This window comes from Rousettus aegyptiacus, unplaced genomic scaffold (genome assembly GCF_014176215.1).
Source record: "Rousettus aegyptiacus isolate mRouAeg1 unplaced genomic scaffold, mRouAeg1.p scaffold_m13_p_11, whole genome shotgun sequence".
NCBI lineage: Eukaryota > Metazoa > Chordata > Mammalia > Chiroptera > Pteropodidae > Rousettus > Rousettus aegyptiacus.
Window position 1 is genome coordinate 46,063,792 of NW_023416286.1, and position 13,687 is coordinate 46,077,478.

General features: G+C 41.7%; 1 protein-coding gene across 6 annotated transcripts in view; it reads left to right on the plus strand.

Annotated features, from left to right (window-relative positions):
* CSGALNACT1 (chondroitin sulfate N-acetylgalactosaminyltransferase 1) overlaps positions 1–13,687 on the plus strand; it is a 272,752-nt gene that overhangs the window by 204,544 nt on the left and 54,521 nt on the right. The window lies entirely within an intron of this gene.

A 13,687-nucleotide genomic window follows, 5' to 3' on the forward strand; every position in this document is an offset into this window, starting at 1 on the left:
GTGGCTTTATTAGCATTTAATTCTCTTGCCTCCTACCTACATTCAGACTGCACCTTGATGTTCTCCAAAGCCTTATTACCCAGCCCCAACCTTCTGCCAAAGTGCTGCTTTGACTTCTTATTATCTTTGCCAAACAACCACCCCTGAGGGATGCGCTGCCACCCACTCAGCCACCCAGAATACACTGTCTATCCTTGTCTATCTTTTGGGATCCTTCTTTATGGAAGGAGGAATTCAGATAGATTATATATTCTGGTCAGACTGTGGCCACTTTGTACGATTTTGTGAAGCTTGCGGAGGGGGAATACCACGTTGATGACTATCTAATTTATTATCTGTATTGATTTAATTCTTATCTATCTCTAAAACACAGAAGGAACAACATTTGCCTTCTTTTTGCTTTCCCCAGATGTTTCCTTGGCACCGATTTTTGTGTTAGATTCTTGCACAATTTTTTTTACAACCATCTGGGAAAAAGAAGTAGAAAAACGTGATCGGATCCTGTGCCTTAGGATGCCTAACTGTTTATCTCAAGTAAACAGAAAATCATTCTTTATGTTTGTGGTTTAGTTATCTTAGTATGGAATATACAGACTGAGTGGCACTCCTTTTGGGTTTGATTTTAAACTTTCAAATAGAGTGCTTGGACATAAATTTCATGTCATTCCATAAAACAGTTTAACTCAGGAGAGTTAATAATGAACATTTACAGCACATCGAGATGGTATTTGGGGAACAAGATAACAATGAGGGGTTCTGTGGTCTGCGCTCTGGTGCCCAGTAAGTTGTACCCTGAGGGGTCTGGAAAAAGGGGATTACTCTGACATTCCAAGGGTCTGTTATCTTAGTGCAAAAAGACAATAGAAAGACTCACTTAAGGTAAAGATGGACCTTTGTCAAGAAAGCTACAGGCCCTGCCATGACTACCCACCATGACCTGCTTTTACTTAGGAATTTTTATGTTTAGACCATTCTGTGTGGTTACTTTTGGTCTCTGAGTTTGTAAGGCCCATCACGCAGGCTTCCCCTGAACTTTTCAGGTTTACTATATGGCCCCTTTTTCTTTTTCATATACGACTTGATCTCGGAGCAAGATGGAGCTAAGCTGTCATCTTTAGGAAGATGAAGGTTTCGAGGGCACACCGTGATCCATTTTAAAGCAAGGGCATATAGGAACAGCTACAAAACCTTAGTAGCTGCTTATATAGTAATCCCAACCTCCTGTGCTCTACAACCAAACCCTCATGCTTTCTGAGGAGCTAAGGCAAGGCATGAAGATACTGAGTTTTTGACTTCCATTGTTCGTGTCTCAATAACCTCTAAGAGACACCCTGTGACCACTTTGCTAAAGCTTTTTTAAACAAGTCAAATCCTCTCAGTTTGCATTTCAGTGATGTGTGTTTCTTTGTCAGCAACTTTGTGACTTTGAAAAGGTTAGGCAGGCATTCAGATGCATTTTGGGACATTTGGGGGCACCTGGGGGTCTTGGTACAGAAGCATGGGAGAGTGGGGATTCTGCGCAGGGGATTCTGGGTGGGCCCAACCTATGTTTGGAAGCAGAAGAGAAAGTGTTTTGGGGAGACTAACTAGCAGGCAGGAAAGCAAAAGGACTTCAGGTCCTGCATCTCCAGGGAAGCGAGGGCTTTAGAATTTGGACAGCCCTTCTGAGCATCCCTCGCTGCATTGTGCACGGGCACTAATGCTTTGGTTTACCGTTAAATTCCCAGAAGGCTTGTGTGATACTAGTTTCCTCTGTGACCTCACCCTGTCCCCTCTATCCTACTTCCTTCTACAAATTTCCTTTGATGATGCTTTAAGTTCCTTTGAGGAGGAAGAAATGCTTGTTTTTCGGAAATCAGAGATAAGAGGCTTAAATGCAAATAAATGGTTTGAGGCTATGCTCTGTAGAGTGAATTCCTATTCCTGTGGAGATAGTAAGAAAGAAAGTCACCCAGCCTTGGATTTTTGACAGTGGGCAGGGACCCAGCCCTCTGTCAGGATGAACAGAAGAGCTGGAATAATTGTCGCAGAATATTTTGAAACAATAATTTTTGAACAGAGGATCCTACGCTGTCATTTTGCACGGAGCCCTGCAGACTAGGTAGGCAGTCCTACCTTCAAGATTCATAGGACAGGAGGGAAAGGTAAAGAGAGGAAGGATTAGATTAACTGCGCAGTCCTGACTCCTGTGCTGAGGATCAGCTCTGTTGACCTTTGACCGGCTGGAACACATGGAACCTGTGTTTCACACACACCAATGTATACAGAATATTTTGTTGCAAGACTGCAGAAGCTGGCAGGTCTGACTTTGTTTTATGAGGATCTTGTTAGTATTTTTACTGTACTCATTCGAAGCAATTTTGTTCCCATAGGATTTTTTAAAATCCTGGAGGTTATCACTCTTCTTCCTGCCTTCTGTTTCCTATTAAAAATATGCTGTAAGAGAACACTTGTACTGCTCTGAATTGCCCAAGATGGAAGAATTTGGATTTAGCAGGAGGAGTCAGCAAAGGCTCGATGGAGACTGAATAGGGCCTCGCGCAAATTGGAAGGCCATGCGCTCTGGCAGTGGGAGGGGTGGGCGAAGATAGGCAGGCAAGAGGCCACCTTCTCATGAGTGATGCGCCCCAGTGGTGTGGCTGGGTTGCTGCTAGAGACTTCAGCCTGTTTGCCCAGGTTGGGCAGGAACTGGTGTTTAGAAAAAGGATCTGTAGTTTTTTAACTACGACCCTAGTTTTTCATGTTAGGGCCATGGATGATGAGGTTCGGCACCAAGGCTAATCAACATGTGTGGACGAGACATCTTCTCTGTGTGTAGAACGTCTCCAGCTGTTTGGGGGGCTGGGATAGGAGGATAAAGCCAGGTCTCAGGACCGGAGGATCTGATTACTATGTGGGGAGAAAAAACTCTGAGTGATTAAGGGTTCAGTAAGGGAAACTGACTCTTGGTTTTGTAGGCTTCCGAATTGGTGGCTAGATGGTCAGGGAAGACACTCAAGGAGGTGGTACCTGAACCAGGCTGGAAGGGTGAGAAGAGGTTACTGGGGAGGGAATGAGGTAGGGAATAGATTGGTAGGGTGTGGTGCCAGAAAGCAAAATGACTCAGGAACAAGACCGAGATGTAGGGTTAGGGTGGAGACCAGTGGAACCAGCAAGCAGGACCCAAGAGTCACTAGGAATGTAGCTCACAAGGACCCTGAGAGCTGGATGTAGAAATTCAGCTCACAGGGATTGTCCGTATCTGTGGTTAGAAGTCCCTTTCTTCCCAGGAGGCAGTCAGCTGGGACATCCTTGTCTGAAATCTTTTCCTATTCTTCCAGCTGGAAGTTCTCTCTCATTCTTCCCAAAGTAGTGTACTGTGCTTGAGGACACTTCTCGGTCCCCATTTAGGTTTATAGATCTTCATTTAGATTAAGCCAGTAATCTGTACACAGTAGGTTTTCTTATTTGTTAGTTGCACAGCCTCCATACCTATCTTTCCCATTTGAGAACCAGCTAAGTGAGCCTTAGTGAAGTCTCACTCCACCTAGGTCCACCTGCCAGCACACAGAGGTCCCTGGCCTCCCCACCCTCTTATTGCTCCTTGTGTGCAGTGTACTCCCAGAGGGCTGGGTCCATATCTCATTCAGCTTTCAGCTTCTGTACTCATTGCATATACTGCACAATCAATGTGTGTAAAAGAAGGTACTTACTTGAAACCTTTTGGAAGAAAAGCTTATATGATATCTGAGGTATGTACAGTGCTTACCTTATACATCTCTGCTCTTAAAGTTCCATTGTAAATTGTTTGGATTGGAGGATATTAATACAGTGATTGGTGGTATTGTGTTCCTGGAACAGACCACAAACCCGATTTACTTCAAAATCAAGAACACAAATGTCAGGAGTTGGGAGTAAGTGGGTGTGGGTGTGGAGAGTAGCTTCTTAAGAAAGTTGTTTTCATTCTCTGTCCTAGGTGTTACTAGTACGTTCTCAACATAGTACCTAACACTGAAACCACTTTAAAAACTTATTTTCAAGTATTTTAGAAGGATTGCAAAAATAGCACAGAGAGTTCCTGTGTACCCTTCACTCAATTTTCTGTAATGTCAACATTTTACATAATCATGGTACAATGATCTAAACTAAGAAGATAGCATTGGTGCAGTACTACTAACCAAATTATGCTCAGGCTTCATTCCGTTTTGTTTTTGAATCTCTCCTACTCGGTGTTCTCTGAACTTCTTAGATCTGTGGTTTGGTGTCTGTCATGCATTTTGGGAAATTCTGAGTCAGTGTATCTTTAAATATTTCTGTGCCCCATTCCTTCTCTCTTTTGCTGGAATTCCAATTATGTGTATGTCACACTGCTCTTGAATGTGTTGTTTCTTTGTTTTTACTTTTTTTCTCTTTGTGGTTCAGTTTGGGTAACTTTTATTGACCTACCTCAAGCTAACTGATTATTTTCTCAGCAGAGAGAAGGCTACTGCTAAGCTCATTCCAAGGCATTCTTTATCTCTGTTACTGTATTTTTAATTTCTAGCACTTCCATTTGATTATTATAATTTCCATCTCTCTGCTGGAGTTACCCATCTGACCGCACATGTTGTCCACTTCTTCCATTACAGCCTTTAATATATTAATCATAGTTATTTTAAATTCCCAGTCAGCTCATACTAGCATCTGTGTCATACGTGAGTCTGTGTCTCATAACTGTTTTGTGTCTTGGATTTTTTTTTCTTTCCTTTTCTTATGCCTCACAATTTTTGTTGAAAACCAGACATCATATATAGCTAGTAGAGACTCAGATAAATAACATTTATGCCAGGAAATGGCACTTTTTTCTTTCTCTTAGGTTTTTAGTGTGTGTATATGCAGGGGCGAGTTAATCTAGTCAGAAGTTGGGCTAGGTTTAAGCTTCGTTGTTATGGTTACCCTCAGTACACTCCAGACTTTCTGTTCCTTTAGTGATGCCTTGTAGTTAAGTCAGAGGTCTTTTCCCAAGAGCTGTCTGCTCAGCCCGGCAGTTTAGGGCTTCCGCCCCTCTGAGGACTTCTCGTGTTTTTCTCCTGTCCCATCCCAGCAGTTCTGCTGTGACTTGTCTTTCAAGCTTGTTGGCTTAGCTCCACAAGGCAGTGGGGGGTCGGGCCCTCTCTGATGTTCGGATTAAATCTCAGTCCTATGCAGGTACCATGTCACTGGACCTTGGAGAGTTTTCCTGTTCCACCCCCAGGAATAAGGCTTTTTCATTCCTCCTTTCTCCCAGCTGCCGCGATTTGTCACCAGTTCCCTAAGTCTGAGGATGTTGGCTGCCCTTTCCCCACCAATAAGGTGTCCATTCTATGAGTGAAGACAGGAGAGGAATGTAGGGGAGGAGTTTCGTGACACCTACCCCCCTCCTCGTCCCCCCTCCCCGCCCCCACCTGCATGGCTGCTTTCCGGCTTCCCTGGGCCTGCTCTGCATGGACACTTACTTAAGGCTCTTTCTGATTTTTCTGCAAGTACTCAATGAGGTTCCTTGAGAAAGAGCCTGCAAGAGTCCAGACTTTTTTACTTTCTGGAACCCCAGGATCTTCCCTGCCCTGCCAGTTTGCACTTGGCCCTCATCTATTGTTTACTACTTCTCATCAGGGTCCACTTGCATCTACCCAGGAAGCTAGTGCACAGGTCTCTTTTCTCCGTGCAGGCTCCTGTCTCATCTCAGATTTGGGGCCGGCTGTTAATACGGTGACCTCACCTCTCCATTAAGTTCAAAAAAGTCTCGCATTTGAAATTAGCCAGTCTCTCTTTTGTTGTTAAGTGATGCTCCTTCAAGCTCATTATATCCTGGAGTGGATAGAGAAGTGTGAAACCATTTTTTAAAGTAATGACTTAAAACCTATTGATTACATTGTCTCCTTCCATTTCTCTACAGATCAATAATCTCTTCTCATAATCTAGTTTCAACTATCACACACAATCCAACAGTTTAAAAGAATGGAGCTGCGTTGATTTTACTCATGAGTGGGAATGTTGTGGCAACATCCCAAATCTGGAAGTCCATTATTAGATTTACTTTCAGCGAAAATCTCAAATCCCATAATCTCTCTTCTGTAGCCATGAATCAAAGAAATGGTGTTGTTGCCTAAAACCCCACCTTGTCCTATATCTCTATTCTTTATTTAAGTTTTAACATTGAAGTGTTGGGCACTTGGATTTCTTCACTCAAATGTCATATTATCATAAAAAGTAAATTTATTCTTATTTTGGCAGTTTATAATTTACAAGCATACTTCCCCAAAGTAGGGGTGTTGAGCCATTCCATCTTCCTCATTGCCAGAATTTGGGGTAATTATTTTCCATTCCTTTCTTCCTTTCACTGTAATTTACCTAGAATCCCCGATGCCAGTGTTGATACAAGTCCCATGTTCACTGGATTAGGGGAGTTAAAAGGATAGGAGAAAGAGAAGTGAGGGTAATCTTTTATTTCCACCTCAAATATCCACTTTTTCCTGCATTTCCCCTGCAGGCCTGAAGACACATTGGTGGCCAAAGTGTCTATACCTGCTGCCCATCTCTATCCTCACCCTACACAAACCCTTGGTTAGGAAGCAAAGCCAAGACTTCACAATTGCAGGAGGCTATGCATACCCTTCTAATCCTGTTGTGCTTCTTCCCCTGGGGCCCTGCCCAGGCAGGCAGTCACCTTTGCTTCCTTCCTTTCCTGCACCCATCCCCATGGTCTGGTGCCTGTGCCCTAAGGAGCCAGGTGAGGAATAGCCCTTTCTCCCATTCAAAATGTCTTTTGGACTTTTGAAATTATAACTGTGAATGGATTTCACAACTAGGTGCTTGGGTTGATTTATATGTAGTGTTATAAATGCTGTACAGTAGGCACATAGTGGGTTAAAGAGGTTTTTGTGGGCTAGTCTGAGGACTTCACCACAACAGATTATCTTGTTTCTGTGCCTTCCGAGTCACAGATAAATGCTTTAACACAGCCCATCTGTAAATAGAGGACGACCTCCCTGTATTTCCTTTGCAGTGTAAATGCTGCTGTAGGGCAGCCAGTGTTTCTCTGCACCACAAGTCGGAATCCATCTGATTTACCCAGAGAAAGGGAGCAAATGGATGGCGGTGCTGAGATTATCTTGACTGTAAGCAAGAGACAGGGTCTGTGAAGCGTCTTTCCCCTCTCTCCATCTGTTTCCATAGAGGTTGTTGATCAGAAGTCGACATCCATAAAGAGATGTGAGCTTGTTCTTCAGAGTGAACAGTCTGCTGAGCTCTTTCACCAGATGACTTTATTTTCATGTTAGGACCTGTAGGAGCTGAGGTGGAAGAAGGATAAGCACCAAGGAGAGAGGCTCCATCGTGTACATGCTTACCCGAATCCTACCTGGCTCTCTTCTGCCCCCAGCCTCAGCGTTTTACTGTGGATATAGGTGAAGCGAAGGAATAGACCTTTCCAACTTTGGAGAGTTCTATTTGGTTTATCAATTGATGTGGAAAATACAATTCATGTGGAGGTTTTTGGTAAGGAGGATACTGATGATAGAGAACAGCCAAGAGGAAATTTAATTGTAGGAGGAACTAATTAGGTCAAGAACTGCTTGAAACTTCATAGCTTGTTAAATGTAGGAATAGATGGGTAGTGGGAGACAATGAGACTTATGCTTTGAGATGTCAGTGGTCTGTTCATTCATTGGCTGTGCTCTGTGTAATAGGCATTGTCAGTGCTGGGGATGGACATAGTTATGTACAAAGTCCCTGCTCCCTCATAAGCTCCAGAGCCCAGTAGGAGGGACACCCATGTACATAGACAATGACAGAACAGAGCCATGCCTTAAACGAGTGGTACAGGGGAGAGAGAATTAGCTGTAAGGTGGCATGGCCAGAAATTATCAAAGGCTTTATATGCTGTCTGAGGGTTTCTCCTTTATCCTATAGAACAAAACATTAAACAAAATGTTAAACATAGAATTACTATATGACCAAACAGCTCTACTCCTAGGTATATACCCAAAAGAAATGAGAACATATACTCACACAAAAAGTTGTACACAAATGTTTAATAGCATTGTTCACAATGGCCTAATGGTGGAAACAATCCAAATTTCCATCAGCGGAGGGATTGATAAACACAGTGTGACATATCCATACAATGGAAAATTATTCACCATAGAAAGAAACAAAGTGCTGATACACGCTACAATTTAGATGTCCCTTGAAAACATTATGTTGAGTGAAAGAATCCAGATATAAAAGGTCACATATCGTATAATTTGATTTATGTGAAATGTCCAGAACAGGCCAATCTGTAGAGACAGAAAGTAGATTATTGGAAGTTGACTTGTATACTTAAAAATAGTAAATTGTTTAGTTTGTGAATCATATCGCAATAAAGCCATGTATAAATAAATAAAAATAAATATGACATAAACTCTGTCCTCAAAAAGAAAAAAAAGAAAAAGAAAAAAGACCTGAAGGCTGGAAGACTAATGAAAAGATTTAAAAATAGTTAGGTGATGAAGGCTCCTCAACTGAGGCTATGGCAGTGGGATAGGAGGATAGGAGAGATGCTGAATTTGTTCAGGAGATGGTCCTTCTTTAGGTCTAAGCGTAGACTCCTAAGGTTTTCCATAGACATCTCTCAGGAGTATTTAATGAATAAGCTACTATGAGCATATTTATTTATATCATGGCTTTTTCAAAAAAGAATTTAAGGCAGCTCTAGTGTTTATTGATGTCAAATCTCTTTCCCACTTATGTAAGTGCTAAATCATATCCTTCTTATATAAGACACAAATATGGGCAGACACTAGGCAGGGGAGCTGGGGCAGAGGCTGAAAGGAGAAAGACCTAAATCTTGTTTTTCACTGTGAGATTAATTCAACAGACAGAAATATGAAGCATCTCTGTTTACGTTTTTCTGACCACAGTCAACTGATTGCCTTGAAAATGAATTTCCAATTTGGAAATAATTTTCCAAACATGCCATCATTAGTTTGAGGGTAAACATTTAAGCATAATAACTAAAAGCAAGTATGCCATTGCTGGGCGGGTGGCTGTTACTGGGCTGGCAGGATGGAACAGCTCTGAGACCAAAACACAGCTGGGCCTCCGGCTGGTGTTGAAGTGGAATATGCCATTACCATGAAAGCCTTTGGGGCAAAACCAAGTCAGACAGGGGCATCAGGCCCGACATAGGCAAGGCTTGGCACCACTTAGCAGGCCGGCCCCAGCAGATGACAGAATTTGGGAGCTGGACATGGCTAGAGTTTGGGGGTTTAACTAGACACCAAGAAACAGGCAGGAGGTTAGATCTAAATCAGGAGATCAGGAATAGTGTGCTGGAACCTGAAGAGCCTACAGAATTTATCACCCAGACGTTTATTGAATGTTTACTGCATGTCATCCACAGCCCAAGGGTGTGTTGGTTGATCTCAGGATGAGGACCGTGTACTTCCCTGAGAAGGAGTCTTCAAGATTCTCATGTAGTTAATATTTTGTTATTTAAATCCTATCCATTTCTAGACATTTTCTAAAGGATTCTTAGAAGTTACCAATGTTCCTTTAAGGTGATAGTTTATAAACACCTTATTCATTTTCAAGTTCATAGCTGAGCCTCCTCAAAATATGAATATATTTATGGTCAATAAGTAAATAGAGTTTATTAATAGTACACAGTATACTTCAGCCTTTCTTCCATGTTTAATGAAATCATTATCTCTATAACCTCTACCCACAAACTAAATTGCACTGGAATTCATGAATAAGAACAGACTATATAGCCTCACATAAAGTGTATGGATATAAAAATATGTCTTAGTACCCTCCAATTAGGTACCAAATTTATTCAGAATCAGTCATGTTCCTTTGCAGATTATCGGACAACGGAGAAACACAGATGAAGTGCTAAGAGTGAAATCTAAAAAGACTTTATTTGGTTAAAGATACAATGAGCATGACATGGGCAAAAGATATGAACAGATCACAAAAGAAGAGAGATGAGTGTCTGCTATACATATGAAAAAGTGAGAAATAAATAAAAGTTAAAAGTAGAATATTAAATTGCCAACATTTAAAAAATAACAAGACATTGGTGAGAGTGAAGTGAAATGAACATTTAGAATGAGTAATGAGAGTGTAAGTTAGTATATCCATTGTGTAAGGTAATTTGTAGCAAGAGCCTCTAAAATGTTCATGCCTTTTCCCGGTATTTTCATTTCTGAAAACTTATTCTTAGAAATGCTCATGAATATTTATATTAAGAATGTTCATCATAGAAATATTTATAATAGTGAATAAGTAGAAACATCCCAAACGTCTGACAATAGGAAACTGGAAAAATCATGCAGTATCTACATAGTGTAACATTGTGTAGCAATCGAAAACCATTTATTCAGTAACTCTTAAGTAAAGTGGGGCAACGCTTATGCTGTAGCAAAACTATACTTTCAGTTGTGAAAATAATTATAAAGTTTACATCTGTCTTTGAGAAAAAAGATTGAGAGGATGAAAATACTATACCAAAGCATTTATGGTTTTATTCCTCAATGGTGGAATTATAGGCAATACTGTTTTCTAGACTTCCTACTTTGAAAATCTGTTATTCTTATATTTTGCAAAAAGATATAACAATGCTTGAATCATGTTGACATGATTAAAAGAGAAACTATGTTTGACCTTCTCAAAGTGACAAAGTTTGGTGGTTGAAGCAGACACGGAATTCCAGGTGGTGGTATTAGTACACTTCCTCCTGCTTCCTGGTCCATGTGGAGAATCAAGAAGAAAAAAAAAATCATCTGTCACTTTCTCAGTCTTTACCAATCTTAATCCCAAATACGAAGAAGATTGGCAGAGGCAGTATAGTATGCCTGCAGAGGTGAGGGTTTTTTGGTGGGTTTGTTTTTTTTTTAGGAAAGTAATTATCAGCCCCTCGTAAGGTTAGAACACAACTTCTCTTGCCCTGAGTTCTACTCTTGCCTTCATGATTGACTGCAGGTATCCAGGCTGAAGGGAACAACTCAACATAAAGCTCCAAGTGGGTGTGAGGCGCTCTGAAGGACGGTGGCTCTGAAACTACTTATGGGCCTAATAAACGGTTAGATAGAACCTGTGTTCAAATGACATTGCCGACATCCCTGGTGCTCTCTGTCTGAGTCCCTTTCCTGTGGCATCTTACACTGCTTTCTAACTTTTTAAAAGTCCTCCTCTGAGTGATAAGAGTTTCAAATGTCAGGAAGAAAGAGAGCAAAACACCTCTTCTTCCTTCTCTTGAAAAAGGACCCTACTGTCAACAGTGCCTTTTTTTTTTTTTTTTTTTTAGCCTGTCTCTTCCTTTTCCCTTCTTTCCCGAAAATATGTTTCACAGTCAGTTTGTGAAAACTAGTGTGAGCTCAGCAGCCTCTCGTACGAGGCCTTCCATCTGTAGCTCGGTCTGTATTATGTGCCATATATTTAGAATGCCTAAATTAGTAGTGTTCCATGTGCTATTTAAAGACGAGCTGGAAAGTCGGATGGAAGAGCAGGGCTATTGATCAGAACTGGCTTCTAAACGTCGTTGGCTCTCATCCTCGAACCCCAGAAGTTAGAGATATTTTGGGGACAGCAAGTGAACAGATGATCTGTGAAGGCAGCTGGCTCCTGTGGTAATTAGTCTGTGGAAGCAATTGGTCATTTTCTGAGTTTGGAGCAGAATTTTGCTTCTGTTTGTGCCATTCATGTTGTGGACAGAGGCCCCGCTTAAAACTCGTAGGGCTGGAAAATGTGTGCGCATGAACCATCACAGCTGATAGAGAGCAGTTCAGCTTGGCTTCCCAAGGTAAAAGGTTCCTAGCAAAAAGATGGAAGGAGAATTTTGTTTTTGTTTTTAATTTAAACTTGGTGATACATACAAACTGTGTTTACTAGGGCTAAGGGAAAGGGGTATTATCAAGGGAGCCAGTGAAAATACAGGACAAGACACTCAATGGTGCAGACCCCACTCATTTTTCTTGAAATGTGTGTGTATTGGGGCGGGGAGGGGGGGTCCCCACACATTCAACAAGCAGTTCTCTTGACACCAGCTGGGTGTCCTACAACTCTATTCAATTCTGACACTGTCTACCTGGAGATGGCATCAGACTCTGCAGGTTCGGGACCCAGTCCCACAAACCTCCCTCTGTCCAGTTCAGATGCCATCATGAGTCCAGGTTATCGCCTGCACTTTTGATTGTCCAGCTGTAGATTGGAGGTTCCAATCACCCCCTCTCTGGGTTCGATTAATTTTCTAGGGCAGTTCATAGAACTCAGACAAACATTTTACTTACTAGATTAGTGGCTTACTATAAAAAGATATAATAAAAGATATAGGTGAACATCTAGATGGAAAAGGTCCACAGGGCAAGGTATGTAGGAAGGGGTGCAGAAACTCCCCAAAGCACACATCCTTTTGAGATTTTATGGAGGCTTCAGCAAGCAGGCGTGATCAATCGCTAAGTTTGTTTTCAGCTCTTTTCCTTTCTCAAGAAAATGGAGGGCGGGCCTGAGAATTCCCAGTTTCTAATCCTGGCTGGGTCTTTCTTGTGACCAGCTCTCATTCAGGAGCCCGCGCCCGGAGTTGCCTTAGCTAGACAAAAGACACTTCTGTCACCCAGGAAGTGACAAGAGTTTCAGGAACTGGGGTCAAAGACCAATATTAAAACAAAAGATAACTCTTAGTGCTCTTATTACTTAGGAAGTTACAAGCATTTTGGGAGCTCTGTGCCAGGAACTGCAGACAGAGACCAATATATGTTTCCCATTACCTCGCAGTGGGGAACGTTGATTAGACAATCCCATCCTTGTGCCGTCTTCTTTCATATATTTGGCTTTGGAGTCAGGCTGCCTGGATTTAAATCTCAGTTGAACCATTTAACTATTTGTGTCAGGTGGGTGGGGTGCTTAAACCCCTCTGACCCTCACTTTCTCTGTTTGTAAAATGGACATTATTAATACCTCATGGGAATATATGGGTTAATACGCATAATGCTTTTATAGCAGTGACTGGCACAATCAATATGAATAATTATTACTACTGTTTTTGTTATTTGTTGACAGGCCCGGGGAAAGCGTTTTTATAGCTCCGGAAAGTTTTCAGACTTCTTCCTTCCCCGGCTCCTCATACCCTCCTGAATTACAGTCGATTTTCTTTAAGACACCATGGAGTTAGTGGCAGGTTCATTTCCCTTTTTTGGCTCATCTCCAAAATGCAAGTTTTTCAGTGAAGAAGCTTTTAGAAGTTTTCTTCACAAAGTCAGAATTGTGATCTTAACCAAACGTTAATTTTATGGTTACGAGTCATCATATTTAAAATCTCTGTAGTATATTAATCATAATTTTTGTGCACACAGTATCGGTCGAAGTGACAGGGTGCCTCTTAGGAAGTGCATGATGTGGAGAATTTTCGATCTGAGATGAATATCAGTATTTATTCACATTTATTTCAGCATGCCTTGGATGGTAAGTTTTTGTTTCTTTCTTTCTCTGGGCTGCTGTATTCCATTCTAAAATCCTGGGCCTTGTTTGGCTGGAGAATGCCATGATTTCATGATTCCTACAATTTTTTTCCTAATGAGAATCCTGTTAGGAGCTGGATGGCACAGGCAGGATAGCACAGTTGGTGCTGGAAAAGATACTTCTGGACTGAGAACTGCTGTGCACAGCAGACATGCTCTCAGCCCCTTAGCCGAAGCTGCAGGCAAAT